Genomic DNA, 6,233 nt, shown 5'->3' with positions numbered 1-6,233 from the left:
TAATAAGTTTGGACTTCTTCTGAATGAGTTGCTTAATAAGTTGGGACTTCTTCTGAATGAGTTGCTTAATAAGTTGGGACTTCCTCTGAATGAGTTACTTAATAAGATGGGAATTCTTCTGAATGAGTTGCTTAATAAGTTTGGACTTCTTTAGAATGAGTTGCTTAATAAGTTGGGACTTCTTCTGAATGAGTTGCTTAATAAGTTGGAACTTCTTTAGAATGAGTTACTTAATAAGTTTGGACTTCTTCTGAATGAGTTGCTTGATAAGTTGGGACTTCTTCTGAATGAGTTGCTTAATAAGTTGAGACTTCCTCTGAATGAGTTGCTTAATAAGATGGGAATTCTTCTGAATGAGTTGCTTAATAAGTTGGGACTTCTTCTGAATGAGTTGCTTAATAAGTTGGGACTTCTTCTGAATGAGTTACTTAATAAGTTGGGACTTCTTCTGAATGAGTTGCTTAATAAGTTGGGACTTCCTCTGAATGAGTTACTTAATAAGATGGGAATTCCTCTGAATGAGTTGCATAATAAGTTTGGACTTCTTTAGAATGAGTTGCTTAATAAGTTTGGACTTCTTCTGAATGAGTTGCTTAATAAGTTGGAACTTCTTTAGAATGAGTTACTTAATAAGTTTGGACTTCTTCTGAATGAGTTGCTTGATAAGTTGGGACTTCTTCTGAATGAGTTGCTTAATAAGATGGGAATTCTTCTGAATGAGTTGCTTAATAAGATGGGAATTCTTCTGAATGAGTTGCTTAATAAGTTGGGACTTCCTCTGAATGAGTTGCTTAATAAGTTTGGACTTCTTCTGAATGAGTTGCTTAATAAGTTGGGACTTCTTCTGAATGAGTTGCTTAATAAGTTGGGACTTCTTCTGAATGCGTTACTTAATAAGTTGGGACTTCTTTAGAATGAGTTGCTTAATAAGATGGGAATTCTTCTGAATGAGTTGCTTATTAATAAGATGGGAATTCTTCTGAATGAGTTGCTTAATAAGTTTGGACTTCTTTAGAATGAGTTGCTTAATAAGTTTGGACTTCTTTAGAATGAGTTGCTTAATAAGTTGGGACTTCTTTAGAATGAGTTGCTTAATAAGTTGGGACTTCTTTAGAATGAGTTGTTTAATAAGTTTGGACTTCTTTAGAATGAGTTGCTAAATAAGTTGGGACTTCTTCTGAATGAGTTGCTTAATAAGTTTGGACTTCTTGAGAATGAGTTGCTTAATAAGTTGGGACTTCTTCTGAATGAGTTGCTTAATAAGTTGGGACTTCTTTAGAATGAGTTGTTTAATAAGTTGGGACGTCTATGGAACGAGTTGCTTAATAAGTTGGGACTTCTTCTGAATGAGTTGCTTAATAAGTTGGGACTTCTTTAGAATGAGTTGCTTAATAAGTTGGGACTTCCTCTGAATGAGTTGCTTAATAAGTTGGAACTTCTTTAGAATGAGTTGCTTAATGAGTTGGGACTTCTTTAGAATTAGTTGCTTAATAAGTTGGGACTTCTTTAGAATGAGTTGTTTAATAAGTTGGGACTTCTATGGAACAAGTTGCTTAATAAGTTTGGACTTCTTCTGAATGAGTTGCTTGATAAGTTGGGACTTCTTCTGAATGAGTTGCTTAATAAGTTGGATCTTCTTCTGAACGAGTTACTTAATAAGTTGGGACTTCTTCCGAGTGAGTTGCTTATTAAGTTGGGACTTCTTTGACTTAAGTTACTTAATAAGTTGGGACTTCTTTAGAATGAGTTACTTAATAAGTTTGGACTTCTTCTGAATGAGTTGCTTAATAAGTTGGGACTTCTTCTGAATGAGTTGCTTAATAAGTTGAGACTTCCTCTGAATGAGTTGCTTAATAAGATGGGAATTCTTCTGAATGAGTTGCTTAATAAGTTTGGACTTCTTCTGAATGAGTTGCTTAATAAGTTGGGACTTCTTCAGAATGAGTTGCTTAATAAGTTGGGACTTCTTCTGAATGAGTTGCTTAATAAGTTGGGACTTCTTTAGAATGAGTTGCTTAATAAGATGGGAATTCTTCTGAATGAGTTGCTTAATAAGATGGGAATTCTTCTGAATGAGTTGCTTAATAATTTTGGACTTCTTTAGAATGAGTTGCTTAATAAGTTGGGACTTCTTTTGAATGAGTTGCTTAATAAGTTGAGACTTCTTTAGAATGAGTTGCTTAATAAGTTGGGACTTCTATGGAACGAGTTGCTTAATAAGTTGCGACTTCTTCTGAATGAGTTGCTTAATAAGTTGGGACTTCTTTAGAATGAGTTGCTTAATAAGTTGGGACTTCTTCTGAATGAGTTGCTTAATAAGTTTGGACTTCTTTAGAATGAGTTGCTTAATAAGTTGGGACTTCTTCTGAATGAGTTGCTTAATAAGTTGGGACTTCTTCTGAATGAGTTGCTTAATAAGTTGGGACTTTTTTAGAATGAGTTGCTTAATAAGTTTGGACTTCTTTAGAATGAGTTGCTTAATAAGTTGGGACTTCTTTAGAATGAGTTGCTTAATAAGTTGGGACTTCTTCTGAATGAGTTGCTTAATAAGTTGGGACTTCTTTAGAATGAGTTGCTTAATAAGTTGGGACTTCTTCTGAATGAGTTGCTTAATAAGTTGGGACTTCTTTAGAATGAGTTGCTTAATAAGTTGGGACTTCTTTAGAATGAGTTGCTTAATAAGTTGGGACTTCTTTAGAATGAGATGTTTAATAAGTTGGGACTTCTATGGAACGAGTTGCTTAATAAGTTGGGACTTCTTCTGAATGAGTTGCTTAATAAGTTGGGACTTCTTTAGAATGAGTTGCTTAATAAGTTGAGACTTCCTCTGAATGAGTTGCTTAATAAGATGGGACTTCTTTAGAATGAGTTGCTTAATAAGTTGGGACTTCTTTAGAATGAGTTGCTTAATAAGTTGGGACTTCTTCTGAATGAGTTGCTTAATAAGTTGGGACTTCTTTAGAATGAGTTGCTTAATAAGTTGGAACTTCTTTAGAATGAGTTGTTTAATAAGTTGGGACTTCTATGGAAAAAGTTGCTTAATAAGTTTGGACTTCTTTAGAATGAGTTGCTTAATAAGTTGGGGCTTCTTCTGAACGAGTTACTTAATAAGTTGGGACTTCTTCCGAGTGAGTTGCTTATTAAGTCGGGACTTCTTTGACTTAAGTTACTTAATAAGTTGAGACTTTTTTAGAATGAGTTGCTAAATAAGTTGGAACTTCTTCTGAATGAGTTGCTTAATAAGTTGGGACTTCCTCTGAATGAGTTGCTTAATAAGTTGGGACTTCTTTAGAATGAGTTGCTTAATAAGTTGGGACTTCTTCTGAATGAGTTGCTTAATATAAGTTGGGACTTCTTTAGAATGAGTTGCTTAATAAGTTGGGACTTCTTTAGAATGAGTTGCTTAATAAGTTGGGACTTCTTCTGAATGAGTTGCTTAATAAGTTGGGACTTCTTTAGAATGAGTTGCTTAATAAGTTTGGACTTCTTTAGAATGAGTTGCTTAATAAGTTGGGACTTCTTTAGAATGAGTTGTTTAATAAGTTGGGACTTCTATGGAACAAGTTGTTTAATAAGTTTGGACTTCTTTAGAATGAGTTGCTTAATAAGTTGGGGCTTCTTCTGAACGAGTTACTTAATAAGTTGGGACTTCTTCTGAGTGAGTTGCTTAATAAGTTGGGACTTCCTCTGAATGAGTTGCTTAATAAGTTGGGACTTTCTCTGAATGAGTTGCTTAATAAGATGGGAATTCTTCTAAATGAGTTGCTTAATAAGTTTGGACTTTAGAATGAGTTGCTTAATAAGATGGGGCTTCTTCTGAACGAGTTACTTAATAAGTTGGGACTTCTTCTGAGTGAGTTGCTTAATAACTTGGGACTTCTTTGGCTTAAGTTACTTAATAAGTTGAGACTTCTTTAGAATGAGTTGCTTAATAAGTTGGAACTTCTTCTGAATGAGTACTCTTAATAATTTAAGACTTCTTTAGAATGAGTTGCTTAATAAGTTGGGACTTCTTTGCAATGAGTTGCTTAATAACTTGTAACTTTTTTGGAATGAGTTGCTTAATAGGTTGGGACTTTTTTGGAATGAGTTGCTTAATAACTTGGGACTTCTTTGGTTTAAGTTGCTTAATATGTTGGGACTTCTTTGAATGAGTTGCTTAATAAGTTTGAATTTCTCTGTATTGAGTTATTTAATAGGTTTGAACTTTTAGGGAGTTACATATCTAATAGGCTTTGATTTCAGTTGATCAAGTGGTTTCACAAATTTAAACTTTTCCTCTTCCATAGGGCCTACAATAAAGAATTTTTCGGTATTCAGTTAATATACAAGTAAAACTTGGGTTACTTTAAGATATTTCATAAACCAAAACTTGTTTTATATTCGGGATTTAGGATTTAGGAGTTAATTTTTGAAGCTGGGTCTACTCCAAATTAGCTTTTGAATTTGAATAATTTTTCACTTTATATTCGAACAAACTTTGAGACGTTTCACAAAATATTCTAGATATAGACTTCCTTAAAATTTCTACCGAATTGTAATTTAATACGAAGTTTAAGGGGAATAGTTTAAATTCCATATAATTTTGGATATCAAATTAAGAGACATTTTATGATTTAACCTTAATAAATTGTTCCTTTGCTAACAGGAAAAAAATTGTCGTCCCAAATCCATTTTTGTGAAGAGTCAAAATAATATCACTTTTCATGGAACATCCGTCACATAATTTTGCAACATCCTACTAGTCTTATTTTTCATGAAACATCGTACTAAGTTTTTATTTACTGAAAAGTTATTTGACCATTTATTTCAGTAAAAATCATTGTGATATTTTTCCATTAAATATCAGACTTGCGTCTCATTTCATGAAACGGTTTATCTATATCTCATTTTATGGAACAAACAAACAAGTGTAACATTTCATGAACTTAAAGACAAATTCTCCATTTTAAGGAACATCTTCATATAATTTTTTTAAGTCCTCATACTAATCTTCCCTTTCATGAAACATATTTTAATGTATTTTTTGTTTAAGTACTCAAACTAATCTTCCCTTTCATGAAACATATTTTAATGTATTTTTTGTTTAAGTCCTCAAACTAATCCTCCCTTTCATGAAACATATTTTAATGTATTTTTTGTTTAAGTCCTCAAACTAATCCTCCCTTTCATGAAACATATTCTAATGTATTTTTTTAAGTCCTCACACTAATCCTCCCTTTCATGAAACATATCTTAATGTATTATTTTAAGTCCACAAACTAATCCTCCCTTTCATGAAACATATCTTAATGTATTTTTTCAAGACCTCAAACTAATCCTCCCTTTCATGAAACATATCTTCATGTATTTTTATAAGTCCTCACACTAATCCTCCCTTTCATGAAACATATCTTCATGTATTTTTATAAGTCCTCACACTAATGCTCCCTTCCATGAAACATATCTTAATGTATTATTTTAAGTCCACAAACTAATCCTCCCTTTCATGAAACATATCTTAATGTATTTTTTCAAGACCTCAAACTAATCCTCCCTTTCATGAAACATATCTTCATGTATTTTTATAAGTCCTCAAACTAATCCTCCCTTTCATGAAACATATCTTATGTATTTTTTCAAGACCTCAAACTAATCTTCCCTTTCATGAAACATATCTTCATGAATTTTTTAAGTCCTCAAACTAATCCTCCCTTTCATGAAACATATTTTAATGTATTTTTTAAGTCCTCACACTAATCCTCCCTTTCATGAAACATATCTTAATGTATTATTTTAAGTCCTCAAACTAATCCTCCCTTTCATGAAACATATCTTCATGTATTTTTTTAAGTCCTCAAACTAATCCTCCCTTTCATGAAACATATTTTAATGTATTTTTTAAGTCCTCACACTAACCCTCCCTTTCATGAAACATATCTTAATGTATTTTTTCAAGACCTCAAACTAATCCTCCCTTTCATGAAACATATCTTCATGTATTTTTTTAAGTCCTCAAACTAATCCTCCCTTTCATGAAACATATTTTAATGTATTTTTTAAGTCCTCACACTAACCCTCCCTTTCATGAAACATATCTTAATGTATTTTTTCAAGACCTCAAACTAATCCTCCCTTTCATGAAACATATCTTCATGTATTTTTTTAAGTCCTCAAACTAATCTTCCCTTTCATGAAACATATCTTCATGTATTTATTTAAGTCCTCAAACTAATCCTCCCTTTCATGAAACA

Source organism: Palaemon carinicauda, chromosome 28 (assembly GCF_036898095.1).
Source record: "Palaemon carinicauda isolate YSFRI2023 chromosome 28, ASM3689809v2, whole genome shotgun sequence".
Classification (NCBI taxonomy): Eukaryota; Metazoa; Arthropoda; class Malacostraca; order Decapoda; family Palaemonidae; genus Palaemon; species Palaemon carinicauda.
Note: the sequence above shows the minus strand (reverse complement) of the source record.